Genomic DNA, 23,184 nt, shown 5'->3' with positions numbered 1-23,184 from the left:
TACAGTATGAATAAATGCAACTTGTGTGCCTATATGCTTGTTGTATAAGTACAGTTCTTTCTAGCAGGTGAGGGGACACTGGTGCATGCCTTTTGCTGCCGCTCCTCCCTGTTAACAACACTTTTCGCAAAACTCACCTTAATTCTACACTTTCTTATGCTTTTTATTTCTTTATTATGCGTATAGTTCGTGGATACAGCCGACTTGAATTGCATGGATTTGGCTTAATATTTACAGATTTTATGGACTCTACTTTGACTGGGAACAGCTGAGTCTGTGGATCACTGGACGAGACCTACGAACATTTCTTGGTACCTGGCGATCTAGGACCTCGAGATGATCTGTCTCCGGGATTATATTCGCTATGCTGATCTGCTCCCGTTTCATCTTACAGTACTCTATGACTGAGAACTGATCTGATGTTCATACTAACCTGGCTTATGGCTCCAGGGAGATCATGCCTGAAATTACCAAGCGCTACTGTTTGTGGCTGTGTATTGGAACCTCCAAATTCTTCTACCTCCTCCTGCTATGCTTTCTGCTGCTTTGCTATCACCGCTCATCTATGCTGCCACACTCACCTGTCCTACCGGTTCTGCTGTGCTGTGCTGCTTCTCCACTGCCTTTCAGATAAGTATTGCCCAGTCTCATGCTAAAATACTCTCATGACAAACTCCTTCTTATTAAACAGTTTGTCCAGAGCAAATGGTCTGACTGGAACATCCTAAAAGACGCCGGTATTTTACAGCGGCCGAAATGTGTACATTGCGGGTCAGGTCACCGCCACTGTCGGGCTGCGAATGAAAAGACAACCGGCAGCATTTGCTCAGAAATAAGCCGTTCTTTCACATGGCCCTGGAAATAGAAGTGTCAGTGTGCCAAATGTACATTATGTGGAAATAAATCCTGATCACGGCTCTGTGCAAAAAGAAGCCTCATCTATCCTTCAGTTTTCTATATATATAGTTCACTAAGGCAAGACACCCATGGAAAGGCAAGACACCGATGGAAAGCACGCCGGAAGGGGCGTGGATTCACTAAGCCGCCGACAAGTAAGACGCCCATGGCGCATTCAGGAAGGAGCCACGCCTACCAACTCTAAGACCATTGGATACAACGACAACTCACAGAACCACGCCCACCAACTCGGACGCGATGACACAGGAAAAACGAAGTCATTTATGTTCGTCTGTCATAGAGTCCACATGCACCTCTGAGCCACGTTGACTATTCATAGAGGCATGTTTCTCGCAGAAGTGAATCTCTATATGCAGCGTGTAAAACAGTTTGCGAGGGGTATCCCATGGGATCCTTAAAACAATCCTTTAAAACTGAGGTTAAAACACAATGAAGGAAGCATTCTTTAAAAACCAATAAGCCCTGTGCCTCTGTTTCATTACTGTCTCACCTGCTTCACCAGTGCAGGCCCTGCAACAGTTGAGATGCTCTCTCAGCAGCTGACCTTCTCTGTGCCTGACCGGTTCACACAGAGGCAGCGCAAGAGAAAGCTGCGCACACACACAGGCAGCGCCAGAGACAGACAGAGGCACACACACAGGCAGCTGGTGGGCGGGTCTCCGTGACTTTCTCTTGCAAGTAGGCACATGTGCAGGCGGTGTGTATGTTTCAAGAATGAGGGTGGACGCGGCAGGACTAAGAAGAGGCATGTTTGTCATGGATGTAAGTCGCTGTATGCGGTGTGTAAAACAGTTTGTTTGTCACGGATGTGAATCGCTGTATGCAGTGTGTAAAACAGTTTCCGAGGGGTTTCCCATGTTCTTACAGTTGGTGAGCAGGTCTCTGTCAGTTGCTCTTGCGACCGGGCACATGACCAGGCATTGTGTATGCTTCGAGTACGAGGGTGGAAGCGACAGGACCATCTAGGAAAAATCATGTCGCGGATGTGAATCACTGTATGCAGTGTGTAAAACAGTTTGTTTGTCGCAGATGTGAATCGCTGTATGTGGCGTGTAGAACAGTTTGCGTGGGCGGGTCTCTGTTGGTTGCTCTTGCAAGCGGGCACATGACCAGGCAGTGTGTATGCTTCGAGAGCGTGGGTGGATGCGCCATCTAAGAAGAATCATATTTGTCACGGATGTGAATCGCTGTATGCGGCGTGTAAAACGCTGTATTGTATGTTGCCCTCTCCAGAGTTACATCTTTTCATTCACCTACAGTCGTATCCTCAAAACCAACCCCATTTGGACAACTGTGTCTTTCAGGAAGTGCTGAGGATAAAACACAATGAAGTAAGCAGTCTTTAAAAACCATGTTTTCGATTACGACGCACGACCGCATGCACCATGGCAAACTGTTTTACACGCTATATACAGCAATTCGCATCCGCGACAAACATGCATCTTCTTCACTCATAGACAATTATATGTTGCTCTCTCCAGAGTTCCATCTTTTCATTCACTTTCTGTTGTATCCTCAAACCCTCCCTTTTTAGACAACTGTGTCTTTCCAGAAGCGTTCAACCATAATAATTATGCAGTGTTTGTTATGCCGCGGCTTCACTATTGTGTTGTATTTTGCTCTATCCAGAGTTCCATCTTTTCAGTCACTTACTGTTGTATTCTCACACCAACCCGTTTTAGACAACCGTGTCTTTCCAGAAATGTTTAGCATTCAATACATATTAATGCATGACATTGAGCATGTGTCTACACGGCGCAGAGAGGTGTGGGTAAGCCGTTGAACCCCATTCAGGCTGCAAACCGTGGAATTCCCACTAGGTGCGAATCATACGCTCTCACTGGTTACGTCCCTACCCTTTGTACACACCCCGCTCCAACCTCGCTACTACCTTGGTGGATTATATATAGAAAAGCAGCCAAAACCGCACAGAGCAATGAAAAGTCTACGTGAGTCACAGGTGCATCTGGACTGTGCAAAGACGACAACGACTCAAGTGACGAGTTGGAGGTGGGCACATGAGCAGGCAGTGCATACTGAACGAGAAATCAGCAGACTAGCATGACGGAGGGAGCGGAATAGACGTCCTTCTCCTCTCCTCCCATACCACCCTCCGCGCCTGAGCGCCGTCCAGCCCCATCCCTCCGTCTGGCAGGAGAAGGCGTGATGGCGGTCCACCAGTTTTCAGTCACGGACGATTGTGTGTTGGTTCGTTCCATGCATTGTAACAATGTTGCTTTTCTTGCTGATTTATTACATTACCGATTTTTCAAATGTTAATTTTCTCTCTGTGCTTAAAAATCATTAAAAACCGGCCTGATAATGCGGCGTATGGTACGCCGCGGGTTGGCTAGTTAACTAATATTGCACTGTTAATAACTCGAGATCTCTTAATGGCAAAGCATTAGCGCTGTCAGAACTCATCACTGATACCAAACTTGATATAATGTGTCTAATGGAGACTTGAAAAAAAACGAACGAATTTACATCTCTCATGGAGGCGATTCTACCTGCTTTCACTTTCCATACAGAACCTCGCAGCTCTAGACAAGGAGGTGGGCTAGCAGTAATTATCAGAGCAGACTTAAATATCAAACGAATCCCAATTGACTGTCCACTGTCCTTTGAGTGCCTGGCTCTTAAACTAATAACAGAATCAGGTCCTGTCTCACTCATTGTTTTTTATAAAATACAATGCATCCTTCTTATGTGATCTGATTGAACTTTTAACCCACCTAAGCTCTTATTCTCAGAGAATTATCCTGCTCAGTGATTTCAACATCCATATTGACACTACTACGCATACATCTAAACTGAGAAATGAATTCCTATCCTTACTGGACTTTTTTGACTTGACACACATGTTGATTTTCCCACCCACTCGGTGGTCATATATTGGATCTGATCTGCACTTCTGGAATATCTGTTGCCAACATTTACAGCACTGATTTGGGTCTCTCTGACCATAAAGCAGTATTTTCCACTGTCTCACTATCTCTCCCTCCTCTTACCTGTAAACGACAAATTTCTTACAGAAACTTAAAAATATCTGTCCCTCTATCCTTTCTGGATCCATTTCTGATCTTTTACTGTCTGCACCTATTCCATCAACACTAGATAGTCTTGTTGACCACTATAACTCAGCCCTTCATTCAGCATTAGATAAAACAGCTCCTTTAAAACATAAAGAGGTTTCCTTTAAACGTTCAGCTCCTTGGTATAACTCAGAATTGCGATCTATGAAAGCAGCTGGCCGACGCCTTGAGAGAATGTCACGTAAGACTGGCCTCACGTGCACATCCAGGCTTTCTCTGACCACCAAAAAGCTTACAGAGAAGCACTAACTGCTGCCCACCCACTATGGCAGAATAATAGAAAGTGGCCACGATAACCCAAGAGTTTTGTTTTCTGTAGTTAATAAACTACTTCAACCTGCATCTGGCCCAACTACCTCTTCTACTGAAGTCTGTGATAAATTCCTCCACTTTTACCGTAACAAAATTAAAGATCTAAATAATTCAACTAACATAAATACATCATCTGTTTATATCTCTCCCTGTTTTCCCACTCCATCCAGCTCCTTCTCTAAGTTCTCACCAGTCACATCTGCATTTGTTAATAACCTGCTTTGTAAGATGAGGCTGACTACTTGTGTACTGGACCCCATCCCCAGCACACTACTTAAATCCTGCCTTCATGCCATAATCCCGACTGTTACAACAATAATAAACTCATCCCTTGACACTGGCTCTGTGCCGCTCACTTTTAAAATCGCTTTTGTAACCCCAATGTTAAAAAAGTCTGGTCTTGATGCTGAGAATCGTAACAATTTCCCACTTACCTTTCCTGTCAAAAGTTCTTGACCGTGTTGTAGCCCCCAACTCACCAATTACTTAACCTCTAATAATTTGATGGAATCCTTTCAGTCTGGTTTCAGGGTGCAGCACAGCTGTGAAACTGCTCTGCTACGGGTAACCAATGATTTGCTTATGGCAGCAGACTCTGGACAAACCAGCATATTAATTCTGTTAGACCTCAGTGCAGCATTTGACACTGTCAGACATGACATTCTACTGTCCAGAATGGAGAACATGCTGGGTATCTCTGGCACTGCCCTCCAGTGGTTCAAGTCCTATCTGACTGATAGGCAAGAGTTTGTTAGTCTTGGCAACAGCAGATCCAGCTCGGCGCCAGTCACACAAGGAGTTCCTCAGGGCTCTGTCCTCTGCCCTCTTCTCTTCTGTATTTATATGCTTCCCTTGGCCATATTATTCGTAGCTATGGACTGGGCTATCATTTTATGCAGATGATACTCAACTCTACTTCAATGTTAAAAGTGGAACTTCATCAGAGCTTTCTCAGCTCACAACCTGCCTTAGTGAAATTAAAACCTGGATGGAGCAGAACTCTTTAAAATTAAATTGCAACAAAACTGAACTCCTGCAAATTGGGACTAAAATGCAACTTAATAAAATGAGCTCCTTCCCAGTCCATCTTGGTGGTGATCTCATCAGACCTGCCTCTACTGCAAAGAATCTTGGTGTCATTTTTGATTCCTCCCTTTCTTATTCCACCCACATAAATCACATTAAGAAACTTTCTTACTTTCACCTCTGTAACATATCCGTGTTCGCTCCTTCCTCTCCTTTTCTAATGCTGAGAAACTTCTCCATGCTTTTATCACATCCCACATCGATTATTGTAACTCACTGCTGGCAGGTGCCCCTTCTAATCTTATATCACAGCTCCAGCTTATTCAAAACTCAGCTGCAAGAGTCCTTACTCGAACCAGCAGCAGTGAGCACATCACACCCATCCTGCTCCGTCTTCACTGGCTCCCTGTGTCTTACAGAATCGAATATAAAATCCTACTAATAACCTACAAAGCCTTAAATAACCTCACGCAAAACTACATCAGTGACCTTCTCCATCACTATGTGCCTGCCCGCCCACTAAGGTCCTCTGATTCTGGCAATCTTGTTGTGCCCCACACTAATCTACACTCCATGGGTGACAGGGCCTTCAGCTGTATAGCCCAGACTCTGGAATGACCTACCGAAATTAATCAGGTCAGCTGACTCCATGAATTCTTTTAAAAAACAACTCCAAACTCATCTGTTCAGGAAGGCTTTTAGCTCTACTTGACTTCATTCCCCTTCCCTCAGTTTATCTCTCTGTCAAGATGCTCATGTAACCTGTGTGTGTGTGTGTGTGCTAAACCATCAATTATGTTGTCTGGTAGGCTTTCTCTGTTCTCTTACTGTCTGTAATCTTCTTTATTTATTTATTTAGTTTGTACAATGCTATATACTGTATACCCTGCCGCTCTTTCTTATATTCTATAAGTGCCTTGAGCATGGGAAAGGCGCTATAAAAAATAAAATGCATTATTAAGGTAGAAAATGCTCCTTTATAGTCAATATTTTGAGTAAACACTCAAACAGTCTTCTTTGGGAATTAGTTTTCCTTGCTGTTCTGTATCACCTTTTGTAGTGAGGTTGCTATGTAAGCATTGCTTGAGCAATTCTAAAAACGGATGATGATAAATTAATACCAAAAAAATCTAATTATTGCCAAGCAATGGAAATTAAGAAAATGGCACATGCGCTTGCTTGCCAAAATACAGCATGTAAATTGAACCATTATTATTATAAACACACATGTCTGCATCTGTCTAGATTGGAGATCATGCTGCATATGTATGACTGTCTGCATGTTCACTGCATTTGTTTCTGCATGCTGTACAGCTTCATTATGTACACTGCTTGGAAATATATGTGCAAGACTCCAATTTTTGCAATTTAAAGTGTCACCCGTGAGCCGTACATACTGTACATATACGGGTAGCCTTTCACATAGTAGCAGTGCATCACTTGCCAAACACTGAACATAGAAAGTTCAAAATATACTTGGAGTGTGTTCACAGACTAAAGATTTATTGCAACAGAGGTACATATATGAAAAAACATCTTATAAATTCTACAAAGAGAATCTATGAAGGAGAAGTCAGCACCATAAAAATAAAAACGTATTCTTCTTAGTCCATTAGAAGCGGTAGATATGCCCAATTTAAAGTTGTATAATAAAAATTGTAACAAGGGTTTTTTGGGAACACTGGTAAGATTCATACAGCAAACCTTCTCTATATTTTAGTCAAGTGTTATTAGAGGTGGTGACATCCTTCTTCATATAAGCACTAGTGAGCTCTCAGGCAGTGACAAATCTTAACATTAGAATCCGTCTAACTGACCTCTTGGTCCTTTCTGCGTTTTACGGAGGATCTGAAGCAGTGGTCCCTCAGTCAGTATAAGACAAGGTTTAGTAATAGATGTACACTGTGGGAAAGGATATTTGTATTCACGCAGCACTCTGCACTAGCATGCCAGCTGGACAGGGCCAGTGTAATGCAATGCTGTGTAACGTGTCTCGAGCATTTCACTCTTAAGTAAGTCTTAAGCTGCTCCGAAAGAAAGTGCGCAAAGTGTTTTACAGTATATTGACATCAAAGAAGTGTATTGTGACCTTCAAGGAACATAAGCTATAAATACTTTGTTACTCTGGAGACACAACTGGCTGTAAATAGGCCATTTCGTTAATGAAAAATGAATGGGTAACTCCTGGAATGCCAGGTCTTAGATAAGCAGTAAGATATCATCATTGGTGTTTTGCTTTTGAAATTTATTTTCAACTTAAGCATCTTATTAAATGACCTGCTTAACGTTTTCATTTTCAATTAGATTTAGAAAATGTTAAGAGCTAGTTTATATTAATTTTAATTCAAGATTTACAACATTTCAGTTTGTTTTGATTTAAAATATTCCTTTTAAAAATGGCGGCAGGAAATGGTCAGGAAATAATATAAAACTGGGAGATTATACAGTGCTACTAAGATTAAAAAGGCTAAAAGCAAATCTTTTGATTAATGTGTGTGTTTTTCACATTGTGATATCCTGTAGAAATGTATAAAGAATGGAATCTAACAAACGCTAGTATCATTTTGAAAGAGGTCACCCGACAGATGCCAGTAACAATAACAACGTTAGCTTAACTTCTATTGCATGTGAATAAATAGAAGAAGATACACGTAATCTTTATATATAAATACGCTACCGTGGCTGTTTGTTTGTCTTTTCAGGATATTAAATCACCTGTAGCTCGCAAACCATTTGAACTATTGACCTGAAATTTGGTACACATACACTACGTGACATCTGCTATCCGCTTTTGGGGTGATGATTGACCTCCAAGGTTATTCCTTCTTTTGATTTTTATTTTATTTTATTGTAGAATCAACTCTCAGCAGCGGCCAACAGGGCAGCCATGCAGTGCATGCGTACTGGCGCCATTCTCTTTCCCTATCACCTTTGCCATCACTTCCCCTACCTCTTGCATATCTTAAATCATTCTTGAGGCAGATTGAACACTTAAGTGAAAAATTAAAGAAAACGTGCTAAGTAAGGGCAACCCAAAAAATATTGATACAAATATGTATGTGTTAGTATAAATCCAAAATGAAGAAAGGTTAAAAAATATATATATATATATATATGCTACTGTGAGTACCACAGTAGATGGGCAGGCACCACAAAAGGGGATGGAGGATGATTCTTTGCCCAGCTGGGGTGCTATAATAAAGAAAGATGGATGGATCAGCTTTCTAGCCAGGAGGGAACAGAAGTCCTTACCCAGCTGGGAGGCCAATATAATGGAAGTAACAGGTCATACAACAATATTTGCATCAACTTTATCCGCAGTACACTAGAGGGCAGCATCCCTGGGTTAGGATAACCACACAACCACCCACAGAGCATGTTGGGACCTGTAATCCCATGGGGGCAGCCCTGTTGGGTTCCATGGGTACCCCTAGGGGAGCTTCCAGGATGCTTTCAGGAACTTCTGTTTGACTCGGAAGTGCTTCTAGGGTGCTATGTCCTAGCACCAGAAGTTCTGCCGGGTCATAAATAAAAGAAGCTGCTTAAACCTCGTCCAGGCGAGTCAGAGTCGGGAGGCAGAGGACAACACTTGCTTGGAGGAAGGGGAGAAGGATAGAGAAGGAGGAAATTTTTTATTGTTGTGGTGTACTGTACAGAGAATTCTAGAAAGGCCTGTCATGGTATTGGATAGAATAAAATCATTACATTTGAACCTATGACTGTGTCTGTGCCATTTGCATAAAGGGTTTGGGATTCAGTGACGCCCCTTAAAATGCAGTGTTATGATATCTAAAGCTGTATCTAAATACAGTCAAAAAATTGTGCTCTCCAAAATCGTTCACTAACAAAGACCCATATTCACACTGATGCAGGGCAGGGGCGGCGTTTTTAAGGTAGTAACTAGTTTGTGCCATATTTAAGAGTGGGTGTTTTATCTAAGGGCGGCATGGTGGCGCAGTGGTGGCGCTGCTGCCTCACAGTTAGGAGACCGGGTTCGCTTCCCGGGTCCTCCCTGTGTGGAGTTTGCATGTTCTCCCGTGTTGCGTGGGTTTCCTCCGGGCACTCCGGTTTCCTCCCACAATCCAAAGACATGCAGGTTAGGTGGATTGGCGATTCTAAATTGGCCCTAGTGTGTGCTTGGTGTGTGGGTGTGTTTGTGTGTGTCCTGCGGTGGGTTGGCACCCTGCCCAGGATTGGTTCCTGCCTTGTGCCCTGTGTTGGCTGGGATTGGCTCCAGCAGACCCCCGTGACCCTATATTCGGATTCAGCGGGTTAGGAAATGGATGGATGGATGTTTTATCTAACCAGCCAAGCTTATTATATAGTATGAAACTGCAGATTTTTCTTGCATGTTTATCTGGTTCTTTCCATGAATTTGGCGCAGGCAACTTGGTGACCTCGTTTTATTGAAAGATCTTACTACTAGCAGTTCATTATCCCTAGTTTTTCAATGGAGTTCGTAATGAACTGGCATATTCAAGTAGCCATAGCAACAGTGAAAGCATATTACATAATCCTCAACACAATGTCAATTATACAAAATTTTAACAGTAATCAAATTTTCTTTCATTTAACAGTTACTGTTCTACAGTATAATAATATATACTTAAATTTAAATGCTAACTACCCTCAATCAGAAAAGTATAAAAACAAATTATTTCTAACACATTCATGCACTATTCAAGTTTGTCATTTTCAAGGCTGTTACAAGATTAATGTGTGAGACCTTGCTTCACTTGCCGTTTTATGAAGATAAAATAACAGCAGCAATTACAACAGAAGTGCAAGATATTAATTATAATAATAATATTTTTTTATTTAAATTGTGAAATGCTTTTGATTAAGTTTCCTATCACAAGTCAGTCAACAGACTGCAAGAGCAAATTATTTGAGGGTACAGTTGGTTGCAGGACTGATTTAAGCAAATAAAGCAACAAAGAGCTTTTTCACAATTAACTGTTGCCCACCATGGGTTTCTACCATATTCAGTAATAGGAAGAACATTAATGATTTTAGATTAGAATTTAATTAAGTTAAATTAGCATGTTAGAATTGTATGAGAAATTGGATGGCATCTTGGTATCAAGTGATAATGGAGTAAAGAAATGCATTGGCTTCAACTCTGATGTAAAGTTTGTTTCCTATATGATAATGTGACCAGGCATTAATTAGAAGTGGGCTTTCTGGGTAGAGCTTTCTGTTGTTTTACGTTTATAAGACTAGAATCAACACCATAGAAGTATGCAAATCTTGTTCTGAAAATGTTTGCCTAGCTGACACAAGATATAAAATTATAATGCAACAATTGTAATCCGTATTCTACTTGCACAAGTCATTACCTGCTTTAAAGCTTAACATTATCTGTGCCAAGCCTGCTCTTTCTTTGTGAGCTGAGGTGCTATTTGTGAAAGTTTATTTGTTTAAAAATCCATTGCTCTTACATTCATGGCCTCTGTACATAATTTTTCCATTTGAAATAACATCAGTTAGAGTGCATTTTACTGATGTTTGATTTTTTCATGAAACTAAACTAATTTGAAAAGGGCAAAGTTAAAAAAATGATAAAAGTTTAACCTCATTTAAGTAGTTTGTATTCACTTAAGTCAACAGTTCAAACGGAAACCTGAGAAGTATTCTGTAAAGCATGCTGTTTAAATTGAGACTTCGCGGAATCCCCTTGGGATTAATAAAGTATCTATCTATCTATCTATCTATCTATCTATCTATCTATCTATCTATCTATCTATCTATCTATCTATCTATCTATCTATCTATAAGTTTCACTTCAGTAAGCCTAGTATTACAGTTGAGTTGGTTTCATGTTACATGTTCCTCATTAACTCAAGTGAGTCTGAAGCAAGCCACTTCTTTGTGTGCTCTTGGGATATTTCCTGAGAAGTGATTGTGGATAACATCTTTCATGGCTCCAAATGACATAGTCTCTAGTCTAAGTGGCTGTGATTTTAAGTGTGAAGCTGATGGGATGTATTGTGAATTATGATATAGGTTGAAAAGTTAAAGAACACAAGTAGCAGGCCATCCTGCCTTTTGGAACTGTATATATTTGGTGTAAGTACATTGAACAGAGCCAGTCTTTTCAACAACTGAACAAGACATTTCTCAAGTTGTACCTGTAGTCTATTACACCTATGATTTTTGGAAAGCCTAAACATTATCTTGTGTTATTTTGATAATAACTTAAGGATAAATGCTAGCAATTTAAAAAATATGACACTTCTTGATTGCACAAATGTCATGATGGCTAGAAGAAACTACAAAAGTAACCTCTCAGCCAGAGACTGACATGCGGATACCCTTCCAAGATTCTCTGTGTGGCCATCACTGTACAGAAATGCGGCAGATACAAAGAAATGCAACCTAATGCACAATCTATCTATATGGTTGATTTTTGCAAATCTTTATTTCTGATGGAGATAGTCGCTAGTGGGGTATCCATTCTTTTAGCAACCCTGGCACTGTTGGTGTAAAATCCCAGCGTACAATCCAAGCTACTCCATCTGTCGGCTTTCCAAGAAATCGGCACACCATGGCTGATTTTGGAGTTGATCTAATCAGAAACATCTGTATACAGTTCGGCCATGCTAGTCTCAGACCAAAATTGCCAGTTTTTATAATGAGCGGCTTCTGTTTTACCAGCAGATACTCAGTTACAAAACATTTTGCGTTTTTACTATCTCTATAACAATAAGTACATATATTTTTATTTTGTGTCTCACTGACAAGAAAAGAATGATGGAAACAAATTGATTGACCGATTGGCATAACTTCAATTTTTCTCCAAACTTTTGTTTCTCATGGAACAAAGGGTTCATGAACTCTTAAGCCACAATACTACACTAATCTTCTTTGTTAGTCTAGTATGGAGCAGAGTAAGAGGTGATGTTTGGTTGCCTCATTTTCTCAAGCAAGACTTCTCCTAATCCTCTTTAGTAGAATCGATAATGGCTAGAATAAGCCTGGCTGATCGAATTAAGTGTGCCTTGTGTCCTTAATTTGCATTGTGGAATACTCCCTGCAATTAGTGTATACAGTACACAGAAAGCAGAACAAGTAATAATAAAGCACAGAATTCTCACATCTGCTTAATCTAATTGAGAGTCAGAGAAGGCCAGAGCCTATACTGGGACCAAGGAATCAAGGTAGGAGTCAGTTCAACTCAGAGCCTCTCAATTATCCTAACCTGTATGTCTCCAAGGATGTGGGAGTACAATTTAAATACTGGTAGGTAAACCTACATCAACAAAGAGAGAATGTGTACACTACATTGTTTACAACTAGGTACGGGATTTGAGCCCTTAATGCTGGATATATTTGAAACCATGCAACCGAGAGATAAATAATAGGATTAGAATAAGGAGATATGATTTAGGAAAGACTGAATTTCAGTGTGAGCCTGTGATTAGTACATTCATGTTGAATTATCAGGGGCCTCATGTATAAACGGTGCGTACGCCGAAAAATGTTGCGTAAGCCTGTTTCCACATTCAAATCGCGATGTATAAAACCTAAACTTTGCGTAAAGCCATGCACATTTTCATGGTAGCTCATACCCTGGCTTTGCAGACTGGCAGCACTAAGGGTTAAAGCAGTGCTACTGTTCCAGTGTGGTTTCCCTTTCTTTTTTAGATCCACATCCCTGACGCAGCTTTATAAATACACTGAAATTAACCGCATATTGTTTATTAGTTTAATGCATCTGATTGTAATTAACCTGTAACAATATAATGGTCCACAGAATGGCCAAACTATTCCAAATACCATAACTGCTTAGCGTTGCTATTCTTACTGTACCTTCTTTTTATCCTTTCAGCTACTCCTGTTAGGGGTTGCCACAGTGGATCATCTTTTTCCATATTACTCTCACTGCACCACTCAGAGCAGCTGATCGGAAAGAGAATTATCGGTATACAGCATCAAGCACACGCTGCCTCAGCCATGCTGCCTATTTGAACTGCTCTCACATGGCAAACGCTTCAAAACCGTTCCTGTATGGACGTTGCGGTTCAGAAATAGTTTCATCCCAAGAACTCTAAACACACTCAATCAGTACATCAAGTGCTTCTTGTAGAACTGTTTATACTTATAAGTACAATTACCTCACTGTAAACTTGCTCAACAGTTATAATATTGAACAACCTGAGCCACTTTATAAAGCGCGCATTTACATATGATGACGATATAATTTTTAAGATGAAATGCAGCAAAATGTGTTTATTATATTAAACAGATATAACCTTAAAATCATTTAAATAATCTATATTGTTAATAATTAAACATGTGCGCTGCGCTAGCAAGGATCTGGCGCTCCGTTCACAGATTGTTCCTGCCTCGCGCTGTATGCTTGCTGGGACTGACGTGACACTGGAATGATAGATGGATAGAATGATTAAACATGTACTACGAAGATATTTCACTGTTCCTTGAAAGTTTTGAAGAATCGGCATTCTAAGCTTACAGATGGCTTAACGTCTATTACAGAGCTGATTTTGTGGTGATTGGGTATTTGGAGAAAGAAAAGTAAGGACAGGAATTGGAGGTTAGTACATTTGAAAGAGACAGTACTGCTGTAATAAATAATTTCATCGAAGGTTGCGCACAATCACTGTGCCACTGTGTTCCCATGTTTACTAACATGCTTTAACTCCTATCATCATGAAAATGATATCAAGTGTACATCTCAGTATTTTAATTATTCAGAGAGCTGTAATCTATACTAATAAAAGGCAAAGCCCTTACTGACTGACTGACTCACTCACTCACTCATCACTAATTCTCCAACTTCCTGTGTAGGTAGAAGGCTGAAATTTGGAAAGCTCATTCCTTACAGCTTGCTTACAAAAGTTGGGCAGGTTTCATTTCGAAATGGTCATAACTGGAACCTATTTTTTCGTCCATATACTATAATAGACTTCTGTTCGATGGTTACACCTCCCACGTAATTTAGTGCCTGCCCATATAAGGCCTTCCGTCAGCAGGCGGCAATCCAATAGAAACACTGCCGCTAAATATTCACGGGTGAAGGACTGTGCTTATGTAGAGGAAGATGAGATGGTCAGGGTGGTGTCTGGCACAAACTCCGCGAAACTGCGAGAGACACTTTTAAGTGCCGGGTCTTAGCTAACATTAAATAAAACCGTGCACATCGCACGAGATGGCACCAGCACAGCTGGGAACCTTCGATGCATGTACACCGAGCGGCTCACGTGAACTGACGCAGTGCACAGACAAAAAGCAATGGTTCCAAAGAGTGCTGAACAAAAACCGAATTACACAATTGCGAGTATTTAGCGACAGCATCCCTATGAACTTGTGGGTTAACTTGTGAGTATTTAGCGACAGCATCCCTATGAACTTGTGGATTTGCTTGCGAGTATTTAGCGACAGCGTCCCTATGAACTTGTGGATACTTTATTCACCATCAATGACTGTTTTGATAAAGCCATATTCAGTGTAATCATTAGATGAACGGTATAAAAGTAAGAGCGACGGGAGGGTGACTTATTGAGGCACGCAGGCGAAACCACAATAGCACGTGGGCTCGATGTAGTGCGCGTCAACTCGATCTGAATTGCGCGATCACATTCGAAAAAATATATCTTTTCAAGTTCTATTTAGTCAACACAAATATCTTTGGTTGGAATGTAAGGTGAATTTACTCTTTACATTTCTATGGTGAAGAAAAATGTATGCAATGATGCCTACATTTAACTTACATTCCTACCAAAGATATTTCTGTCGACTAAAAAAAAATTCCTTATATTTAAAATTTAAATAGAACTTGAACAGATACGATAGTTCATAATATCCATGCAGACTTGCACGTAAGAGCGGGAGTCATCCATTTTAGCAAGCAGCGTATTGCACTGATACGAAATAGCCTCCCCATTTAATTATTTGGGAATGGATAAATAAATTAAGATTTTGTACAAATAATGTTTTCATTTTTCTTCCTTGATGGATTCTGGCACCCCCAGCAACAGATGCTCGCACCCCAAATAGTGTGCGTATATATATATATATGTATGTGTATATATATACAGTATATATATATATATATATATGTGTGTATATATGTAGATATGAATGTATATGTATATATATGTTTATATGTGTGTGTATGTATATATATATATATGTATTTGTGTGTATATATATATGTGTGTGTTGTATGTATGTGTGTATGTATATGTGTGTGTGTATATATATATATATATATGTGTATATGTATATATGTAGATATGTATGGATATGTATATATATATATATATGTTTATATGTCTGCGGTGGGTTGGCACCCTGCCCAGGATTGGTTCCTGCCTTGTGCCCTGTGCCATTAGAAAATGGATGGATGGATGGATGTTTATATGTGTGTGTATATATATATATATATATGACAGCAACACTCATCACTCACAACAGTGACAAAACAATTACATTGACAATCATGTTACGTTATTTTCAAAATGTTTCCTTTTCTTTTTCATTACTTCTTTAACACACTACTTCTCCGCTGCGAAGAGCGGGTATTTTGCTAGTATTATAAATATAATGGATTCTGTGTCCTGTCAGAGAAAGAGAAAGCCCAGAAGCACATAGTGATTCACACACATAGAACACATAGAAGATCAAATACAAAACAAAGCATTTAACGTGCTACATTAATTACGATCGGATCTGAGAAACTAGTGAATTAAACGATTTTAAGAGGAAGTTTATGATGTTCTACTTTAATGACAAAATAAACTACATGATTAAAGTAGAAATTTTGAGATTAAAATTGACATTTCTTGCTTTTTTCCCCACTGTGAAACTCAGATGGTGGGCTACGACTCGCCTTTTCACGGCGACTTTTATATGTGACTTCTTTTTTATTTCGGGCAGTGTGCGACTTTGTGAACTTGAGCTTTCAAGTTTCTCCGACTCTATGCCACTCAATCAACTTCCTTTTGTTGTTTATACCACTGTTTAAACCAATAAATAGTACATTTTTCCTTGCCTCCGCTTGGTATTCACTGAACTTCTTCTATTTCCCCCCATGCTTTTGCCATTGCCTTTTCACAGAACGCTGAGCTTAAGGGCTATTTATATTGATTTGAATATTCAAAGAGGCTTAAATCTGGAAGGAGTTTGAATGGAGCAGCAGGTGCGTGCATGTGCGTTACTTTTCACGCTGACTGGGATTTATGTAGTGGAAGAATGTGGAAGTTGGCGAACGCACAGATTTATGCATCTGGATTTTTTTGATGCTTTTGTGCTTACATCATGTTATAGTGTGAATTCTACGCACGGCGTTATGCATGAGGCCCCAGAAGATGAAGAAGAAATTAATGGCAGACATGTTAAAATTGTATGAAATTGGGAAACGTTTCATAACTACAGTATGTTGACCCTTAACGGTTACTTTGAAAGTTGACGGCAAATTTAGTGCAAGCTTGAGAATATTTTTAAAATATTAGATTAATAGGAAATGGCAAGCTAAGGTGGGCTGGTAAGACTGTTCTGGTCAAAAGCTTTCTGTATGTTTTTGAATGTTGCCTTTTTTGCTTTCTATTTATTGTACAGAAAGTCAAACAATAGTAGAGAGAGGACTGTAGTAGCTTTATGGGAAATAAAGCCTTACAACTCTGGGGATCTGGGCTCAGTTATTTCCCAGACACTGTGCAGAGCTTGCACTTTCTCCCAATTTCCGCTTGTGTTTCTGATTCCTCTAACTTCAGAAAGAAATGCATTACAACCTTTATTGGTGTCTTTAAATTGGCTAGGTGTGACTGAGTGTGTGCTTTTTCTGTCGGGTCAGATCAGGTCAGGTTGGGGAGCATGCACTGGTGCGTTGCTGCACCCACCACACAACAAAACAGCTTGGGATCCTTGTTGGCAATGCCCCAGACAAACACAATTCAAATCCCACCCTCCGGAAATGACCCTCTATCTGCCGCAGTCAGGTGTTATGTGGGAGTCCTCTTGGCCTGGTCCAGCCACTCAGGTCCTCTACAATGAGGATCCTGTGAGTCGGATCACCCTCACTGAATCGCGCCACATGGCCGTAGTGCCGCAACTGATGCTCCCTTACAATGCAAGTAATGTGCCTCATTTGTGACTCAATGAGCAACCACTCATTTTACACAAAGTCAAACCAACGGTACCCAAGGGTTCTCGGAAGAGACCCAGTACCAAAGGAGTCCAGTCTTTATCTCAGGTCACTGGATAGAGTCTATGGCTCGCAACCATATAGCAAGACAGGAAGCCACAGAACTCTAAAGACTTGGACCTTCGTCTTTTTGCAGATATCGGAAATGCTCACCCAATCTGTCTAATGACTTCATAGAAAGAGTCACCAGAGAAAAGAATGTCACTGCACAGGTAAGTAGACCTCTCGACAAGGTTGATACTCTCTCTGCAGACAGACACCCTGCTGATGGCTGTGCCCAAGATGTCATTAAAAGCCTGGATCTTGATTTTTATTCAGGACACTCACAAACCCAGACACTCAGACTCCTCTCTCAGTCTCTCAAGAGCCCTGATCAGAGCCTCCATTGACTCTGTGAAAATCACAGCATCGTCAGCAAAGTCAGGATCAGTGAATCTTTCCTCACCAACAGATGCCCCACACCCGCTGGACTCCCCAACCTGCTCTGTGATGACCTGCAATTCTTTCACAAGCCTCCTCCTCTCTTGTGTCCAGTGCTGTGCTGATAATCTCCAGCTCCCCATCACTTTTAATGGGTCTATGGGAGCATAGAACATTGACAGAAATTTGAATAATGTAAATAAAATTATAGGAAGACTAAATAAAACAAAAAATCAAAATACCCTATGAAGTAGCTTAATCATAAATGATTCTGCGTTAATAGTTGAGCTTTGCAACAAAATTTCAGCCCATGCTGTTGAGCAGGAATATGGTAAAGATCAGGTGAGTGTTATGTGAGCTACCTGATTTGTGCTGAAGGGTTGGGCATTCAGCAGTTAGTCTGCTTATTGAACTATCAGTAGTGTTGGTCACTCTGCCTTAATCAACATGCCAGCTTCTTGTCGTATCTCAGTCTGTGGGCAGTTTGCCCAGTAGCTCTTGGCAGCAAGCATTCATTGTATAAATGGCCTAGTAACTCCATTGTTGTAAAGTACACAAGCCTTCATTTTATGCAGTACCTCAACGTACATCAATTATACAGACAGAAATATCAAGAATAACATTTGATACTGAAAACATTTCATAAAATGATTAAGTGAAAAGCCCTGGGCTGTACACAAGTGAAAACATACAGTTTGTCACTCCACTGTACTCATATCACAGGGGAGCAGAAATGACTTACCATGGCTATATTCGGACTGGCTTTTTGTCAAATCGTAACATTCTTAGTATTTCGGTTAAAAAACCAGACAGCTCCTCACAAAGCAGACAACAGCATTGGCTGGCTTGGTTTTAAAAGAGCCTTGGAGTAGATTTCTTGATTGTGCTTTTATCTCTATTATATATCACTGTTATGCTTCATACTTGTTAAATTTCCTTACTGTTTTTACATCCAAGACAAGTGCTGCTATTTTTGATCTCTCCTACACCTGTTTGTAAAATGCTTTCTTTAAAACAAAATTCTTTTCACTTAACATTCCACAGTTCAATTAAAATTAAAAATATACCTTTCATTTTTTGTTTGAGAGATTATTGTGAAGTTTGGTAGTCCCCAGAACTAAAAGCTGCGTCTCATACTGTATATTATTATTAATCTTGGAATGCTACAAATTTTTATATTCTGTAATAAAGCAAAAGAGACTAAATGATTCTTTAATTTAAATATTAAATGGATGATTTTTATTGTTACTATTGATTTTATATCATGATCCTACTTTTCAATACAATTTAATGAAAATTAATGTACTGTACTTAATTAGTTTTAAATTCAGAATGCTGAATCTCTTAGTCATTGGTTTACATGATTGTATATAAGGAAACTTGCAAATGCACTGTGACTAATAAGACTCAGCACATATGTGGAGTATGAATATTCTCTCCATTAAATTATGTGATAGATAGATAGATAGATAGATAGATAGATAGATAGATAGATAGATAGATATGCACTATATAATAGATAGATAGATAGATAGATATGCACTATATAATTGATAGATAGATAGATAGATAGATAGATAGATAGATAGATAGATAGATAGATAGATAGATAGATAGATAGATAGATAGATATGCACTATATAATAGATAGATAGATAGATAGATAGATAGATAGATAGATAGATAGATAGATAGATAGATAGATAGATAGATATGCACTATATAATAGATAGATAGATAGATAGATAGATAGATAGATAGATAGATAGATAGATATGCACTATATAATAGATAGATAGATAGATAGATAGATAGATAGATAGATAGATAGATAGATAGATTAATTTTAATTTTAAAATGACCTTTATTATGAACATTAACAATATACACAGTCATAAGATAAACAGCCCCAATATTCAAGATAAACAAAAAGTAAATATCAGACAACTACCACTACTCCCCCTTTACATTCCTCCTACTCCGCACATTAATAAGAAAATCAAAACAATTGACAGTTCATTATGATACAAAGACCACCACTGCCCCCCCTTTACACTCCTCCTACTCCGCACATAAATAATATAAAATAAATTGACAGTTCACTATGATACAAAGACCACCACTGATCCCCCTTTACACTCCTCCTACTCCGCACATATATAATATAATCAAAAAATTAACAATTCATTATAATACAAAGACCACCACTAATCCTCCTTTACACTCCTCCTACTCCAGACATTAATTAAAGCATATTGTTGAAGCCCACCAAAGCTTTTCATTCCCAGTTGATCACCAGTTTGCCCCCCTCCACAGCACACAGTACCTGTCGTGTCCCCCACATGTCGCTGAACATTTCTAAATTGTTTGTTAGTTTATGGTACATGAATTCGAGTTTTAGTCGACTTTTAATTAAAACTTTGAACAGCAGCAGAGCGCCGGTCCCCATGAGGTTTTTCTCTTTATTCCTCCTTGTTTTAGGATTGCCAACTTGGCCTGTCCTAAGAGGAAATTCCCAAGAACAGACTTATTCCTATTTTTTTGATTATAGTTAATACCAAAGATAAAGTTAATTTTTGAGAGACCAAAACCAAAACCACTAAGAATTAAATCCAAGAAAATAAACAAAGGCCTCAGCCGTTCACAGTGAATGAACATATGAAAGATGGTCTCCCTTGTGTCACAGAACGGGCACTGGTCAGTCTCTGAAGCGTTAATTATATTCAGAAATGAGTTTGTGGCCAAGGCCGAGTGCATTATCCTCCACTGCAGATCCCCAAGTCTTTTCTGTAACGGGAGTTTATAAAAAGCTCTCCATGAAGGTGTTATGTTCTCTGAGACCTGCAGTTCTTTCCTCCACAAAGTATCTGGCAACCCTTTCAGTTGGTTATAAAATGTCACTTTGACACACAGTTTATAAAGTTCTTTTTTGTTAAACAGTTCAAAGTCTTTCTCGACCAGAGTCCCAAATCTGAGAAGGTGTCCAGGTCTGTCAGTGTGGTCAGTGACGTGTGGTCTTACAATGATGGTGGGTGATGTCATCTCTGCTTCTGGTGTCCCTCACCTGTGAAGTACTCGCACACAGTGAACTCGCTCCTGACCTCCGCAGTGCTGTTTGTACTTGACTAAGAAAAATGTCAACCAAGCGTACTGATCTGATCCCCAGGACTGTCGCTAGGTGGGCAGGGGTGTGCCAGCACCTCATATTTGTATTAAATAAATGTCTTATTTTTAAAATTCTTTTGTTTAAAAGAATTGATACGAATGAGTCAGAAAATAATAACGAACAATCTAAAAGAGGATTCCAGACTAAAGGTTCTTCCAAGAACCAAAAATACTTTCCAGATTTAGCCTGGTCCTTCTGAACTTTCTGTGCCAAACCTGAAGTGCAGATTTATAAAATTCGCAGGTCAGACCCAACAACGTTGGCAGAATGTAATAAAAAATAATGTTCAGCAAAATTTAAATTCCTTACCCCACGAAATAAGGTAAAGGCCAGCTGTCTCCATGGTAGGTGCTCAGGGCCGTATAAGAGCCGATGTAATGCCTGTAACCTAAAGGCCTCCATCTTGCTCACCAAGTCAATGAGTCCCTGACCGCCCTCTTCTACAGGCAGATACAGGACACTGCGCTTTACCCAATGCAGGCCATCCCAAAAGAAATCTAAAAGTATTGCCTGGATGTTCCTGATGACCGATATTGGAGGGTCTATACACTGTAACTTATGCCAGAACATGGAGGCTATTAAGTTATTAATAATGAGGACCCTGCCTCGAAAAGATAGATAGATAGATAGATAGATAGATAGATAGATATGCACTATATAATAGATAGATAGATAGATAGATAGATAGATAGATAGATAGATAGATAGATAGATAGATAGATAGATATGCACTATATAATAGATAGATAGATAGATAGATAGATAGATAGATAGATAGATAGATAGATAGATAGATAGATAGATATGCACTATATAATAGATAGATAGATAGATAGATAGATAGATAGATAGATAGATAGATAGATAGATAGATATGCACTATATAATAGATAGATAGATAGATAGATAGATAGATAGATAGATAGATAGATAGATAGATATGCACTATATAATAGATAGATAGATAGATAGATAGATAGATAGATAGATAGATAGATAGATCTTAATTTAGGGAGAACTGGCGTTTTACAGGGCAACAATAAATAAATAAATAAATAATATTACTACATTATAACTAACAACAAACCCATCCCAAATATACACCATAATGACTGACTGAAAAGAAAGAAAACCTTCTGACTTGGCAGACCAGGTTACAGTGATGCATTATTCAGGTGTGTTGCTGTTGGCATAAAGGAGTCACAGTAGTGTTTCTTGACATACTTCTGCTGAATAATTTGTTGGCTGAAATTCATCGGTCTTCGTGTGTCAGAGAGAATGTGTGTGCCATTGTTCATAATGACATTCAGTTTTGTTTCAATTCTTTCCTTTCCTACTACCTCCAGGGGGTCCGGAGTGAGTCCCATAACTGAGCCTTCCTTCTTGATTAGCTTGTTAATTCATTGGGCCTCTTTTGAAGTGATGTTACAGAACATTACAGAGTAGGAAAAAAAAATCACACTGGCCGTCCATCGCAGACTTGTAGAATATATGAAGGATGTCTCTATTCCTATACTTTGTCTAATCCCCCTTATTGAAGGACCCCATGAGTGCAGAATTGTCAGAAAATTTCTGCAGGTGACATGATCAGGTGTTATATTTATAGTATGAGGTGTTCAGGATAAAGAGAAAAAGTAACATAAGGGTTCCTTGTGCTGCTCCAGTGTTGCTCATGTCCATGTCAGAGGCACAGTCCAGTCTGGACTATGGTTTCACATTCCTAAATCTCGTCACTTGACAACGTGTGCCTCATACTTTGCAGTGAATGGATGAATGAGTGGTAGACTACATATGGAGTGAATTAAAAGTAACAGTTAATAAGCAATTGACAACAAACGTCAGATTGGAGGAATGTAATTAATACCACTGCAGTCAATCCTAAGAACAGATGAAAAAAAAAAGTTTTAAACAAAACGTTACCTGCTTCTGATTTAAAAATCTTGTAGGGAATTTAACATGCAAAATATTTACTCATGCCTTTTATAACACACCCACCTTGTGATGACCTTTATATTATAACTTGAGGTTAGCAATACAAGGTAAACTACTAAACAGAACCAACAAGAAGTGATTGAATG

General features: G+C 39.4%; 1 protein-coding gene across 3 annotated transcripts in view; it reads left to right on the top strand.

Moving 5' to 3' along the window:
* Positions 1–23,184, top strand: part of dclk1a (doublecortin-like kinase 1a) — a 401,030-nt gene that overhangs the window by 29,037 nt on the left and 348,809 nt on the right. The window lies entirely within an intron of this gene.

This window comes from Polypterus senegalus, chromosome 2 (assembly GCF_016835505.1).
Source record: "Polypterus senegalus isolate Bchr_013 chromosome 2, ASM1683550v1, whole genome shotgun sequence".
NCBI classification, from domain to species: domain Eukaryota; kingdom Metazoa; phylum Chordata; class Cladistia; order Polypteriformes; family Polypteridae; genus Polypterus; species Polypterus senegalus.
This window is presented reverse-complemented; position numbering and strand designations above follow the sequence as displayed.